Source organism: Lepidochelys kempii, chromosome 3, assembly GCF_965140285.1.
Source record: "Lepidochelys kempii isolate rLepKem1 chromosome 3, rLepKem1.hap1, whole genome shotgun sequence".
In the NCBI taxonomy this organism is placed as follows: domain Eukaryota; kingdom Metazoa; phylum Chordata; order Testudines; family Cheloniidae; genus Lepidochelys; species Lepidochelys kempii.
This window is the reverse complement of record NC_136382.1, coordinates 59,635,826-59,652,720: the sequence shown is the minus strand read 5'-3', so window position 1 is coordinate 59,652,720 and position 16,895 is coordinate 59,635,826.

Below are 16,895 nucleotides of genomic sequence, written 5' to 3'. Positions count from 1 at the left end.
TTTTAGAATTACGTAAGCCAAGCATAGCAATATTTAACAAGCTGTGGTCAATATAAGCTTTGAAATCCTGAACTTTTTAACAAGTTAAACAAATTAAGCTCCAGCCCTGCAAAATAATTTTTTTTTTGGCCATTAGTATTTAGCACCATACTTCCATCACCTCAGGAATGCAGGTGGAGAAAAATCTAAAAGACTTAGAAACAATATGGAAACACATTTAGCCCCACAGAGCTACTTCTAAGAAGATTATAAATGGATAAACAGTATAACTGGCAATTTAGCAAATGCATTTCCCCCCATGGTTCTGATTTGCTTTCCTTTGGATATTTCTTTAGTATGTCCAGTGTTAATAATGAAAAGAGAATGAAATATTTGGAAAGACAGCCCTTGGCTGAATTTGGAAGCCAAAAAATTTTATTGTAGACTGCAAAAAGGCTTTTTAAAGAATTTTGTGCTGATAACAGACTTGAAAGGAATTGCAATGCAATAGACTTGTATCAAAACGATCTTCCTATCACAAACCTTGCAAGAAGAGCAAGGCAACATTTTTCTTTATCTTTACTTAAAATTTCAGAATTCCTTTAGCATGTATCGAATATTTATGGTACTACTTTATCAACTTTGAATTGAGAAGAAAGCAGAACAAAGGGCTAAAGGTCTCTATTGCAATTCCACTGAATTCAGCAGAGTTACAGTGTGGACAGTAAAATCAACGAGGAGTCCTTGTGGCACCTTAGAAACTAACAAATTTATTTGGGCATAAGCTTTCATGGGCTAAAACCCACTTCATCAGATGCATGGAGTGAAAAATACAGTAAGCAGTATATATATAACAACACATGAAAAGATGAGAGTTGCCTTACCAAGTGGTGGGTCAGTGCTAACAAGGCCAATTCAGTTAAGGTGGAAGTGTCCAATTCTCAACAGTTGAAAAGAAGGGATGAATATGGCCTCATTAGCACTAAAAAGTAATTTTCCCTCTGAAATTCATCCCTTCTTGTCAACTGTGATAACAGGTGACCAACCATGAGCCCCACCCCTTAAATTCCTTGGGAATTTTAAAGTCCCCTTCCTATTTGCTCGGTGACGCATGCAATGGTCTCAATGCATCTTTCCAGCTGACCATGCCTGCTCCATGCACTAGGTGATTCCCTGCTTGGAGCAATGCTGAGCTGCTGGACCTCACCAGCATTTGGGGATAGGAGGCTGTCCAGTCCCAGCTCCGCTCCAGCCATAGGAATTCTGATACCTACGGAGAGATTTCACAATGCATGACAGAAAGCGGCCATGACCAGGATACATAGCAGTGCAGAGTCAAAGTGAAGGAGCTGCGGAATGCCTACCGCAAGGTATGGGAGGCAAACTGCTGCTCCAGTGCTGTGCCCATGAGCTGCCAGTTCTACAAAGTGCTGGACGCGATACTCAGTGGTGACCCCACCTCCACTGCAAAGGCCACTGTGGATACTTCAGTGGCTCACATGCCAGTCAAGAGTCAACCTAGCCAGGAGGAGGAAATCTTGGATGAGGATGTGGAGGGGGAGGGGGACCCAGAGGCAGAGGACGATTCAGAGGTCAGAGATGCATGCAGCCAAGAGCTCTTCTCTCCCCTGGAGGTGGCTAGCCAGTCACAGCTGTTGGAGCTTGGCAAAGTGCAAACAGGAGAGGAGGCCCCTGCTAAGTGGCTTTGATTTTGGGAATCGTCGAAGTGAGTTGTTGGGGGCAGGAGGGTTGCAGAAAGCAGGCTTGTGTATGTATGATGCGCGTACCACCACATGCCAGGTCTGAGCACTGGAACAGGGTGATGATTGACTCCCTCACTTCACAGGAATCTGCCTCCCTTTCTTCACAGGAATCTGCCTCAGAGATCTCGAAGAAACTTTGGCAGACCTGCTTTGTGTCTTGCCCCATTAAGGGTAACTTTTCCATGCCATTCTACCGTCACTAGGGACGGAGGACCAGTGTTGCACACAGGCAAGCCGCATATGGGCCAGTGTGGAAGCTATAGTCTTGAAGAAGACCTTCTCTTGATTCCCTGCTCACCCTCAGCACAGAACCTGTCAAAGTTCCTTCCCAACTCTGAACTCTGGGGCACAGATGTGGGGACCCGCATGAAAGATCCCCTAAGCTTATTTTTACCAGCTTAGGTTAAAAACTTTCCCAAGGCACAAATTTCATCTTGTCCTTGTACAGTATGCTGCCACCACCACATGATTTAGAGAAAGGACAGGGAAAGGATCACTTGGAGTTCCTATTTCCCCAAAATATCCCTCCAAGACCTTACACCCTTTTTCCTGGGGAGGCTTGAGAATAAACAAGATGATCACAAACCAGCCTTGGATTTTTAAGACCCAAAAAACCCAATCAGATTCTTAAAAAACAGAACTTTATTAGAAGAACAAAAAAAGATAAGAGAACAACTCTGTAAGATCAGAATGGAAGATAATCTTACAGGCAGTCAGATTCAAAACATGGAGAATCCCTCTAGGCAAAACCTTAAGTTATAAAAAGATACAAAAACAGGAATACACATTTCCTCCAGCACGCGAATTTCACAAGCCAAAACAAAGAAAACCTAATGCATTTGCTAGCTAGATTACTTACTAACTTTACAGGAATTGTAGGACTTGCATCCTTGATCTGTTCCCGGCAAAGGTATCACACAGACAGACAAAAGCCTTTTCCCCCCTCCAGATTTGAAAGTATCTTGTCCCCTCATTGTTCATTTTGGGTCAGGTGCCAGCCAGGTTGCCTGAGCTTCTTAACCCTTTACAGGTAAAAGGACTTTGCCTCTGGCCAGGAGGGATTTTATAGCACTGTATACAGAAAGGTGGTTACCCTTCCCTTTATATTTATGACACCTCATATCAAACGAGAGGTTACCATTGACACAGTACTCGAGAAAGTATGCACCAACTCAAGCATGCCACTGTACAATGACTTTTTTAAACCACCAGCTGCATGTTTGCCATCACATCGCCCATTATGGTCTCATCCGCCACACCAGGATGTTAGGGCGGAAACACTCTGGTGAGAGGAATGGATAACTGTTACAATCCCCAACCAGTCCCGTGTCATTGACCCCACTATTTTCCCACCTGGTTTTGACCTGCCCTGTCATCAGTGGTCCCTGTTGAATAGGTTCCAGACCGCGCAAGGTCTCTGTGCAGCCAACCAATATTGCTGGGGCCTTTGTGACAGCCCTTTGTGCAGCTGCGGTGCAACACAGACGATGATGCCCATTGTTGATGAATGCCTGCTAACAGCGGTGGCCTAGAAGAACTGCATCACGCCACTGAAGATGCCATCGCTTGGCTAGCCAACTATGCATACGCTAAATAATAATAAAAATAATCATAAAATATCACATCCCTTCAGATATTTTTCATGTATCATACATTTATGGGTAACTATGGATTTCTTGGTTTGTTTAGGAATGATTCACAGAAAGAACCTATGTGAGTTTAACCTTAACCTTATTTAACAGACATTGTCATTGAAAACAGATGTGAATGGGTTTTCCCGTCCCATAAGAGTTTTTGAGATTTCAAAAAAATGTCCCATCCCAAAACAGGATGGAAAGTCCAAATGTTGAAAATGTTCACAAACTAACAATAAAAAAAATTCAGATTGGGCTAATGGATCATTTGGGTTTGATAATTTTCAAAGATTTTCTTGCATTTATGAGCTTTTAAAAAACATAACTTTTTAGCATAAGTTAACTAAAATTTTTAAAAAAAGTCATTTTGCAATGCAAAATGAAACTTTACACGTCGAAAGTTAATTTCAAGTCTTTTTGTAAAAAAATTTTTGAATTAGGGTTGGTTGTGATATAGCTCCTTTCTTGCAAATAGCTTCAGTTTTGACAAATCAGCATTTTCCGATGAAAAAACGTTTAGTTGGAAAATTCCCAACCAGCTCTAAGTGAAATCTCTGTTACTTCAAATACTCAGATGCATATCATCAAAATATATAGAACAGAATAAACAATCCCCTGAATGTAGGTTTGAGGCAAGAGGGAATGTTAATCATGGGAACAATAGAATTGCTTGTTATTCAGTTAATTGAATTATTTGTTTTGGTTGAGGATTTATTGCTGGGAAGAGATGCTGTTTCGAATCATATCAAACTTCAAATATGGTTTTGGAAATATCGTTGAAAGACCAAGCAGAGGTGTTTTTCAGTTGGCAGAGTAGATGGATTGCCTAACTGTTTGCGTATGTGAGCTAGGTATTTATTGGTAAGAGATGTTGTTTTATCTTGGCGATTTATCTTCTTCAGTATTTATTGTAACAAATCCTAGCAAGAATTAGGGCTTTTGATACATGAATTTAAGTAACTATATTTATGTAAGCCCATTTATTCCTGTAATTTTTCCAATGTTTCTCTGTTGTTTGACAAGCAGTGTTTGTATTACTCCTTGTAAATAAATAAAGCCTATATTTATTAAGATAAAAATGGTGAGGTAATTTTATGGCATAATCTGTTTGTGTTTTCCTTAAAGGAAAAAGATGTTATCTAAGTCACTGTCTCTCTCAAGAGAGGTTTCAGAGTAGTCTGTATTCGCAAAAAGAAAAGGAGTACGTGTGGCACCTCAGAGACTAATGAATTTATTTGAGCATAAGCTTTCGTGAGCTACAGCTCACTTCATCAGATGCATTCAGTGGAAAATACAGTGGGGAGCTACCTTCTCTCAGGAGAGAGAGGGTAAAATCATACCTCCGTTGAAGTTAAAGGGAGCTTTGCCATTGACTTCAGTAAGGTTAGGATTTCACCCACGGTCATTTTCACAAACTCATCTGAAGGCTTGTCTTCACTATCGGGGTAAGTCAACCTAAGTTATGCTACTCCAGCTGCATGAATAACGTAGCTGGAGTCGTCGTAGCTTAGGTTGACTTACCCCGGTGTCTTCACGGCGCTGCGTCAATGGGAGATGGTCTCCGGTCGATTTACCTTACTCTTCTCGGGGAGCTGGAGTACCGGAGTTGACCAGAGAGCACTCTGCCATCAATTTCCGGATCTTTGGTAGGCCCGCTAAATCGACATCCACTGCATCGATTGCAGCAGCACTGATCTCCCCAGTAGTGAAGACAAGCCCTGAGTCTCAAAGGATTTCTTACCGAAGAAAAAGGAGGTTGATGAATGTATTTACAGATCACAGTGCCAGCTGCGGAGCAGTGGAATGAGACTGGCACAGAATGAGAGGTCAAGCAGGAGATACTTTTGACAAGTAAATAAGATGGTAACTGTTGCATCATTTCTTTAGGTTATTTGGACCTCTCTGTTCCCACAATGGCATTCATCAGCAATCCTGTGACTCTGCACCTATGACTTGCAATAGTAGCTATGATACTAGTATCTTTCGCTGCATCCCCCCAAGGTTACAGTCCAGTTCTCTCCCAACCAACACAAGTCCCCGATACATAACATAATTATTCCTCCATGTCCCATGGCCCAGTTAAATTTAATATTCATTTCATATCAAAATATTGTCATGGCTGTTTTTCATAGAATCATAGGTCTGGAAGGGACCTCGAGGGGTCATCTAGTTCAGTCCCCAGCATTCATGGCAGGACTAAATATTATTTGGACCATCCCTGAGAAGTATTTGTCTAACCTGCTCTTAAAAATCTACAATGATGGCGATTCCATAACCTCCCTGGGCAATTTATTCCAGCACTTAACCACTCTGACAGTTGGGAATTTTTTCCTAATGTCCATGTTTCTTGTGCAATCCCCAGAGGTTTAAGGAGAATAATTTTTCTCCCTCCTCCTTGTAACAACCTTTTATGCACTTGAAGGTTGTTATGCTGTTTTCATGCATTAACTAAAAATGCAGAATGATATCTGAGTGCAACTATATAACAGCATGCTACTAGGTACATGGGCCAACAGATGTAATGTAAATTAAATGTTTTGCCCATATTGCCCAGTGTGCATTTTCTTACAATAAAATTTTACAGTTGGCAAATTATGATTTATGTTTGACGCTACAAAAAATGTTCCCATGCCTCTGCTGTTTTGGTCTATGAGCTGGCATGGCTCTTCCAAGCTGACAACACACATGCAGGAAAACTTCCTCTGAGACATGCATGCTGTGAATGGAGTAAAATGGATTAAACCACTGATGGAGAAGTTGGTGTTGGCAAAAGAGTGTGCAAATGAGCTCTCCTGAGGGTGCAGCAGAATTTGAAAGGCCCTGTGCTGTAAAGTGAATTCTGCTGTATCAGAGGAGGTTAGAAAAAAAGTAATTTAATTTAAAAAAAAACTGAGTTCATTTTTTAATTCATATGTTAGTCATGTATATTATATGCTTAGTACTATACTGCTGCTGTAGGACAATCAATTTAACTTTAGGATTTATATGGAGTTCAACACTTGAGGGAATATGATCTGGCAAGTTTTATACATTAAGAATCACATTTCTCAAAATGGTTCAGCAGTAATCCAGAATGTACTGTGCAGCTCCAACATTTTTTAATCTAGAGAACTGTCAGATATAGACAAAGTGAATAAGATTGATTGACTGAGTGGTTTAAGTCAGAAAACTAACTGGAAATAATACAACTCGTGAAACTTTGACAGCCATGAGAGAATATGTGGATGTAAAGCAATAAAAATAAATATTATTTAGAGTTTAAAATACTGTAAAAAGAGCCCATTGTTACTTACTGATTGTTGGATAATAAGTTAATACATAAATTTTCAAGGAGAGATTGAGGCTTCAAAAATCCATATAATAAATTACAAAGGAGTCGATAACTTGGCAGTTCCATCTGGAGATGCATCTGAAGATTTGAAATTAAAGTGCATTGCTAAATTTTGTAGTAGTATTTCTTTGACAGCTGCCAAAATAAGGGGCTGAATTGGTTGGATAGCAGTTCTTATTAAAGAAATTCAGAAGCATTTGTTTAGAGTTAGCAGGAAGTAGAGAGAGCTTCTCTTACATTGTATTAACAATAACAATATTTTGTAAACTTAGGCTATACTGTACATACATTCAGCATCTACATTTTGGATGAAATTCAGCTATTATTGTGGTGCCCCTCATTGTTTTAGGCATTGTGCAAACATAGAAAAGAGACAATCGCTGCTCTGAAGGGCTTACAAGCTAAGGACACACACAAAGAAAGGGTGGGAGGATATGGGAATAGGACATACAAAGAAATTAATCTGGTGAAGAATTGGCTGAGCATTCTTATGTACATGGATTGTAGAGTTTATTTTTTGTTTACTTTTTAATAATGGGGCTTAGCAGTACAAAGAAAGGGAATAGGAAAATGGAAGAAGGGAAAGAGGAATATTCAAAACTTCTCACTTGTCTAGCCATGATTAGCAGGCTGGGTTTTGTAGGCACCCTGGCAGAGGCGAGCTTTAAGGAAATATTTGAAGGAGGACAAAGGTAATGACTGTTCAGATTTTGTCAGGGAGTTTTTCCCATGCATAAAGGATGCCCTCGTTCTCACACACATACTAATCCATTGATTTCCACACACCATTTTAGTTTCAATGGAGTAGTGCATGTGTAAATTAGAATAAAACTTTGACCTTCACATTTTGAATTTTTTTTCAACAAAAAAATATGAAAAGCACCATTGTCAGTTACTGTAAAATGTCTAAGATACTATATACACTGTACTAATTCAGAATGGACACAATAAAATAACTGATCCAAATGTGAAACTTTAATAAATGTTTTGTCCTTTATATAATCGTGTAGATGTACTTATTATCTGTATATTCATTCTATGAAATAAAGATTTAAGAAATCAAATTCTAAACATTATTAAGAGTATAGATGCCTATGTTTTCATGTCTTTTAAAAATGTTACGTTCTGAGATGTATCTTACATTAGAATGGCAGGAAGTCTTTTTACATAAAAGGAGGTGGGGCAAGTCTTTGTGGCTTCTGAGTAGGTGGGTTCAGCAACTGTGGACTCAACAAAAGGAATCCATTCTCTCAGCTATTCTACTCCTGGATTTTCTTTCAAGATCAGATTGATTCAAGAAAACATTGACTTCTGGCTTTCCCCCCCTGCTTTCTTCTTGTACGGATATTTCTTTTCTGTGCGATCTCTGTAGAGGAGACACTCAGTATCAACAGTTGTCTACCACGTTTATCACATCCCTGATGATCATACCATGTGTTCAGAATAAGGAGGACTGTTGGTAATTTAGGGTCTATTCAAATGGGTTCAAGTCAATGAAAGTCTTTCCATTGACTTCACTGGGCTCTGGATCAGCCTTTTAGGTACCTCAGTTATAACAAAGCAATCACTCTATATCTGACCTATCAGTCCTCATCCTTAAGGGAAACCTGCACGGCACATTCAAAAAGATGAGCCTGGAGCTTAAATTCATTACTCTGCTAGACACTAAAAATATGGACTAAACTGAGACTGGATTTAGGGCTTATTACAACAATCTAAACCCACCAGTACCCCTGTCCTCTTTTTGTCCTATGACTGCAGAGGTGTTAACAGGCCACTCTACCTTAAATGGTCCCTTAAAATATGTGCTAACTACTTATGCTAAACCATCCGTTCCACTTTGCATTTTGCTGTGATGATGGGTGTTCCTTTCCCAGACCGGAAGAAGAGCTTTGTGTGGCTCAAAAGCTTGTCCCTATCACCAACAGAAGTTGGTCCAATAAAGGATTTTCCCTCGCCCACCTTGTCTCTCTAATTTCCTGGGACCGACATGGCTACAACTACACTACATACAGTTATGAGAGTACATTTTAAGCATAATCTTTCAAGTAAAATGTAAAGCTCTGTTTCTTTTTGTATCCCATAATCTAGCCGGTGAATGACAGCACAATGCATTTTGTATTAAAAGAGAAGACAGGACCAAGGAGGAAGGAGCTCAGCAACTTCTCCCTCTTCTGCTATAATATAGCCATATAGCATGATTTCACTACATGTTGATCATTACCACCACCACAATTATCACCTTCAATCAAGAATGTAATGCCTATATTGATAGGAAAATACATATTTTATTGCAAAAAAATTAAATAGAAAAATAGATATTAAACCACACTGTCTATAAACAAGAAAATACTCCAATGTATGGTGCTATATTTTGTTTCCAAAATTTCTAGGAGAATACTGAACTGCAATATTCCCTGCTAGGTGGAAAATTCTTCTTCACCATTGCTGGGCCTCAAATTTCTAATGGCTTAGTCATGAAGTATGTCATACAGTCAGAGCAAAAGAGCATTACAATCATACACTGTATCAATAGCAAGTGGACAATACACCAAACAATTGTTCATTTTGCACAGACACCACTACAGGTCTAAGGAAAGTTATTTCTGACTTCTTTCTTGGCCCGGGATCATCACTTCTATCCTACCACCACCCCCAAGCTGGCAGTGCACACTCGGAAAAACAGCTAATTTCTCACAAAAAGACAGAGAATTAAAAAACAATGCCTGCTAACTGTTTGGCTCTTCCCAGAGGGTCTCCTCAGACTATGGACAATGCCACAACTGAACAAAAATCACCCTGGGACTCTGAGCGCACTCACATGTGGTTTCACCCATTGTCATGGAGGGATTGTTTTGACAGGGTACCGAATTCAAGATGTGCGTCCAACAACCAAATGCTGAAAAGCCTAAAAGAAAATTTCCAGATTTCAGAACAATAATGTCCTTTCATGTCAACAGCTCATGAAAGGTATTATATAAACCACATGTGTCTATTATATGATTGAGCATATTCTCCTTTAGAAAGTAGCTATCCCTGAATACATCATCCACAATGACATCAGCTTCAGCTCTATTCTTCATTCTGCCGAATGGATCTTGCAGAAACATCTGTTTTACATCTTCAAACCATTGTTCATTGCCACAAAAGAAGTCAGTGTTAGTGAAGTCAGCATCATTAAGTCAGGCTATCCCAATTCTCCACCTATTGAAAAATAATAGAAAAATGAAGGTGGAAATACCCACATAGACAATAAATTACTGAATGTCTGTTTGTCGGCTTAGGATAAACTGGAGCAAAAGAGATCTTTAGTATTACCTACACCTTTTGATTGTCTCTTCTAAAAGAGATATTTCCGTGGCCCGAATCCAGTAAAGCATTTTAGCACAGGCATAAATTTAACCACCTAAATAGTGCATTTACTTCCATGTGGTTACTCACATGCTTTGAATTACATACCTACTAAGTGTTTTGCTGGACTGGAAAGTAATTGTTTAGTTATGGATGCTAAACAGTTGGGAATGGGAGAATGCAGAGATGCTTTATGTTTTATGAACTTCTAAAACTAAAAAGGTTTGGGATTTCTTATACCAACTCTTATCTCTGCAAACCTACGTTCTGTTATAGACCTTTGTATTAATCCTTTTTTCTCTGGGACAATACACCCTACATTGTAAGTCAATGGGAATTGCATACAGCTGTCCAATGGCAACATTTGACCCTAAATAGTTATTTTTCTTCCTCTTCTCTCCCTCTCTCTGTTTATTTTTGTTTTTCAGCATTTAGGCTTAGATTTTCAAAGGAACCTAAGGAAGTTAGGCACCCAAGTGATATTGGAAGTTCATGGATTTGAGTACCTAATTCCCTTAATCTTCCTTTGAAAATCCCACTGAAAATCTCCTTTTCATCTCCCAGTTTCTTTTTTTTTTAAGTGCAGTTGCTTTCATTTCAGTTATTCAAGTCACAAAGGGCTCCCTTCTCTCCCAGAACCTGTCCCACAGTAGCAATGAGCTATAGAAACACATGTATATGGTTCTGAAGATTGTGAGTGTCACCTCTGCACTCTTTTAAAGCACACTATCTACAGTATTATCAAGCCAAAAAAATAATTCAGCCAGACAGTTCAGCCAGGATATCCTTGCATTAGAGCAAGCAAACAACCAGAAAGTAACACCAGGATGTGGAATTTTGTCTGCAAAAAGAAGTCTAATGCTCAAAGATTTAGGTCTGGATGTGGCTTTGCAACTAGATGATTGTTCCGTATATTATAAAAGAAAAAAAATTCTCAAAATGACATTAACAAAGAAGACTTGCAAAACTTTATTGTGCTTGTAAAACTTTGTATGTTCCAAACAATACACTGCAATAAAACAATTACGTTTTAGCTAAAAAAATTAAGGTGCTGGTCAAAATTTAGAACCCACAGTGTACAGGCTTCTGACAGGCTCTATCAGGCCATCTCTGCCCTTTTCTAGAGGCAATGGTGCCCTGGCACCCTTTGCTTACAGAACACCTGCTTACGCTAGACTACCAATGAAATTTAGTCCTCCAGAGGCTGAGAAGGGCCAGGGAGGGACACTGATCAATAAGGAGCCTGAAGGCCACTTAAAAAGGCTTGCCTGCTTTCTTTGAAGGACAGTCCTGAGTGAGCAGGACATGGGAGAACTCCTCAGTAGTAGCCCAGAACTCCAGGGCCAGGTCAGGTCTTCTGTTTAAACATTGTGATTGAACAGTCCCCTTTTGTGTTTATTAGTTTAAAGGTGCAGACAGCCAAGTCTTGAGTTTGGTTATCATTAATCATTTAACACTGACACCAAGATTATGTCATATGCTGTTCTGCTCTACCCTGAGTGCCACATTACTACAGAGACTTTTCAGAACAAAGCATGTCAACCATTTCTGCGACTTATCTAATTTATAGCACATTGACATATCACAAGAGGCAAGTGAGATCCTTGCATGGAAGACAGGTCTGAAATGCAAGTGTTAATGTGAATAGTATACTATTGTCTGTAGATAGCCACTCTCAGCAGGTGCATCAAAGAGGGCTCCTACCCTTGTATCAGGCTAGATTTCACTCTGTGTATCTTCACTCTAGCAACTAAAAAAAGGAAGGAAGTATCCATATGTGCATATTCCTATGATTATTTTGTGTATCGAGATGAAGACCACATTTTTCACCAACATCAGGAGAGGGGACACACAGAGCCAAGTTCTACTCTCAGTCACTGGTGTAAATCCAAAGTATCTCCACCAAACTCAGTGGCAGTATCCCAGATTTACACTTGCATACCTGAGAGCAGCATTTGGCCTATGTTGTCTTAATATTTCTCAGTTCTGAAGAATGCCTGTCTTTCCAAAACTCCGAAGCTGTGAGTTTATGGAATGTCAGGTTACTGTAGAGAGATTCTTTTTTGTTCATTTCTTGTACACAGATACAGTGACATGACATCGACTCCACGTCCCCATACGCATATTGCAAGAGAACATCAGAAAGAAGCCAGCATGTTAACAACCATGTTTCTGCCAAAATAAGTCTATTAGTATTATTTTATCAACTCTCCAAATGATTTGTGGGCTGATCTTTGAATTTGAAATTGATTTTTGAATAGAGGAGGACCATTTTCTCCACTTCTCCTTCCCCCACAAAATAGCGAGTTGAGTAACTTTTAAATACCAAATCCCGTCTTCCGTCAATTTAGCCAAATTCATTTTTAAGTGTCTCATTTCACATCAGTTTTTAAGTCGAGCCATTATTTAATATCTGCTGCAAGGAGCCACCTTGTCTGTGCTGACATCATCTGCTCAGTTTTCTTTTACACTTTCTAACAGAAACTATGACACACTCCTACAAGAATAGACACAGAAAGCCAAGAAACAGACAGTATAATTCAAGGCCAAGACATATGTTTCTATAACTTATGTCCCTTTGTCCATTATTTTTACTACTTTTGGAGGGACATTTTTGAGAAGAGAAACTTTGATATACAGAATTTTTATAAAAAGAAAAGGAGTACTTGTGGCACCTTAGGGACTAACAAATTTATTTGAGCATAAGCTTTCGTGAGCTACAGCTCACTTCATCGGATGCATCGAATACAGACTAACACGGCTGCTACTCTGAAACCTGTCATTATGCAAGAATTTTTACAGTGCACTAATACTTGGAAAACATATTAAATAATCTCGAATGAATGAATCTAGTATTACACAATGTATTTCCATAATAATCAAATTGTCTTTTTCACTATGATGTACTTCACTTTGTTAACAGTTAGTTCTCCATCTAAATACACCTGTAGGTCATAATTCTTAATGTTAATGTCTGCAAAGTCCAGTGAAAGCAGCATCAACTTGACTGTTAACAGCTGAAATCAGCACTGATAAGATGCCAGTAAAGAACAAAATTAATATGAATTTATTTCAGCAACTAACTATGCCAACTCTGGGTATTGCATCAAAAGAAACAGTTCAATAAGACAAACCAATAAAAATTATAGTTTATTTCATTTGAAGCTCTATATAATTTTACCAATAACATACATGCAACAAGAAAAGGAGTACTTGTGGCACCTTAGAGACTAACCAATTTATTTGAGCATGAGCTTTCGTGAGCTACAACTCAAATAAATTGGTTAGTCTCTAAGGTGCCACAAGTACTCCTTTTCTTTTTGCGAATACAGACTAACACGGCTGTTACTCTGAAACCTGTCATACATGCAACAGGAAACTGGCAAGAATATATGATAGAAACATTAAAACAAAGCTCCAACTGGAATTTTTTATACAAGATAGAAGTGATCTATTTCCACCCAATACAGTTCCACCTACTTCCTCATAACAGACACAAACATACTTTGTCAGTGAAACACTGCATTTTACTGACTGTTATCCACCTGTGTACCTCCTACACCTTTGATGTCTATGAGAGTTTTTGCTGTTGAATTTAATGGCAAATGATCAGGCACTTTATCATCAGCATTCACTGATATCAAAAGGAGAGTCTGGCAAGGGAGGTGTACTTGCTGTGTGACAGGAGAAAAATCCAAAGATAATTAGAACAATAGTTTGTCCAATTGCTTTCAGGACAGAGTCTAAAGCCCATTGAGTTCAATGGAATTGCTCACATTAATGTTGTTGGGTTTTGTATCAAACACTCAATGAATGAGCTGAGGGGGAAATTTTTATGTTTCCATTACGCAAGAAAAGTGTGCACAGGAAAAAAAATGGTTACATTAGAATGAGAAGAGTGTCAGGCAGAAGTGAACAAATCACAACCAATCTACTACACCTCACCTATGAAAGGATAAGAGACAGTGGTGCTTGCAGCACAGTATGGCGTAATGGCAGCCTCAGGAATATCTCTTCCCACCTGTGACATTATTGACATGAACAGTGACCGTATAGATCATTGTTGCAACCAAGGTCCTATAGTTGCACCAAATCTGGTACAAAGGAGGTCCAGTAAAGTGTCTATGAAAAGGTTGCAATTTGCTCATTATGATTATGCTATCTGTATGCATGTATCATTTTTATATTTGAAGTTATAAATATTGGCTATGTACTTGTATCTCAATGTGTTTGATTCTAAGTAGCACCAGTGAAGCATTTGGCCATCTTATTGAGAAGGGACTCTTCAGATTAAGTGCCCAATCAAGAAACACTTGTATATTGACGTAGGTTTGGGGCTTGGTCCTTTGGGATCAGGAGAACCTTTTTTCTTTTACTGGGGTGCTGTTTTCATAAGCATTCTTCCCCATAAGGAGTGGCGCTGGTGGTGTACTGAGAAACTGGAGTGTCTAAGGGAATTGCTTGTATGACTTCAGGTTAGCCAGTGGGGTAAAACTGAAGTCCTCTCTGTTGGGTTGGTTTGGTGTGCCTTTGTACTAAAGGACACCCAGCTTTGGGCTGGGACTGCCCTGCTCTAAGCAATTTGTCCGGAATTGATACTCTAGTGTCCTGCGAGAGGCTGCATCGTTACACCACCATGTCCCCCTCTAATATTACAGGGTACTCCATTTTCTCCCTTATTCTCTGAGTCACCCTTTGCTTAATAATGTCAAATGAACAACTAATTGGGGCAAATGCTGGCAGCAGCAGTAGTACTGCTGTCTGACAAAAGGGTAAAAGGTTCAGTGGAAACATCTGCAAGTAGTTGATGCAGTGAAGGAAACAGTGAAAAAGTCTCCCTCACATTGGATTTGCAGTTATATTCTGAACTGTGTGAATGTAATCGCATAACAAATGAGTACTTCTATGCCAAACAGTGCTATTGACTTCAGTGGGGCTGACACATGCAACTGAAAGCATGATTTGGCACAGTGCATGTGATTGCTATAGATAGTTTGCACCATGATACTTTCTTTTGCTATGTCTGGATTCATTCTCGAGTGTTCTTCTAAGTGGCAAGAAAATTTAAATGATAGCAAAACCGGAATAATTTGCTCTCTCCCCAGACCTGAATATACAGTCTATTCAAAGTGTAAATAATAATGTAAAGCAAGAGCAGACCCGTTCTTCCCTTCTTCAAAGCCACTGACCTCAATGACATTGAAGCTTCTTCAACTGAATTTGGCCTCAGATCCCTACGAATGCACAAACACAGTGACTTCTCAAAATTCAGCTTCCTTTTTTATTCTCAAATCATTTGGTATAACAGGTTCGTAAACTTCACTCACAATTCACATGATCAGTTCTCATCTAAGGTAGGACTTACAGAATAGAACACACCATCAAACATTTTTAATTAATTGTTTTTTTATAATCAGATCAGAATTTTTTACTAGTTTGTGAACTGCTCTGAATAATTACTCTTGAGTTGCTGTCCATGTCATGTGATTGGTCACTTCATTCCTATGCCTTTTTTGTCTGTGCCCTGATTGGTTGAACTTACCTTTCATAAGTGAAAGGAGTCACTTTTTCTGTCCATGAGTTGCCCATAAATAGATCAAGCTTTTCAATAATTTGTCCTATGTTTGTAGTTCAGGAAATCTTGTGTGTATAATAAAAAGAACTTCCCAAAATGTCCATGAAAGCACTTCCATAACAAATAGTCTCACAAGGAGTTATTTTTGCTAGTAACCATGACACTTTGGCTTTCCACAAACATTCCTGTGAGTAAACACTTGCCCATCTCAATGTTTGTGAATAGGTGAATAAAAGGGGTCACAAAAGCAGCAATTGGAATCAGTGGGTTCTAACTGCAAGTATATTCATAAATTCTTTATTGTGGTATACGCACTGTACTAGTCACTCTCTTGATCTTTCCTCTTGATTCCTGTATGAACAGCCTCTCATATCCACCTCTTCTGTTACGCTGTCTCATAATTGCTGATCACATGGGTAAGAATGTAAGTAAAACACATTTCCAAACAGGGGGCATTCACCTCTTAATCCTTAGCTCTCACTGAGAGCTGATAAAGACCTTTGTGTTCACTTAAGGCAAACAGCATCCAAACTGCACAAATGAAGAGTGATTATTTTCTTGCCTTTCAGAAAAGAGACAAAAAAAAGTTATACATTTTGATTTGTGAAATTTTGACGCATATACCAAAAAAAAATCAAATTTCCTCTAGAGAGAGCACATTTTGTTACAGTGGTGCTAATCCCTGGAATTCATTGCCTAAAGTTGTTAGAGATTTTAATCTGTTTCTGGTTTTAAATCTTATTTGAAGTTTAATTTTTGGATGTGCCTTTTTATAAATATCTGTCTGGTTGTACTTGCTTCTAAGGTTACCTGTACTTTAGTTTTAAATGAAGATTAAGATTAAGCATTTGATGTCTGATTCAAAAGCCATTGACGTTAATGGAAAGATACCTGCTGACTTAATTGGGCTTTAGATCAAAGCTCTAAAGAGGTTTCTCCTTGAAAGTCACAATGGGCCAGACCCTCAACTGGTGTAAATCATCATTGATTTAAGTGGAGCTACACTGATTCATGCCAGTTGAAGATCTGACCCTATATTTCAAAATTAATTTATTTTTTCCATCATTTAAATCAATGGCATTGCACAGAGATTTTAATCTTAAATATTTTTTACATTGTGAATGGAACTGTCTCCAACAATGAATGAAAAAATCATCAAGACCTGCCAACAGTAAGGGTTTTCAGACCCAACAAGCATCTGAGGGGAAAACCCCATGGATAGGTTGCTCTTCCCTATATTCCACCTCACCTTCTGTGAAAAA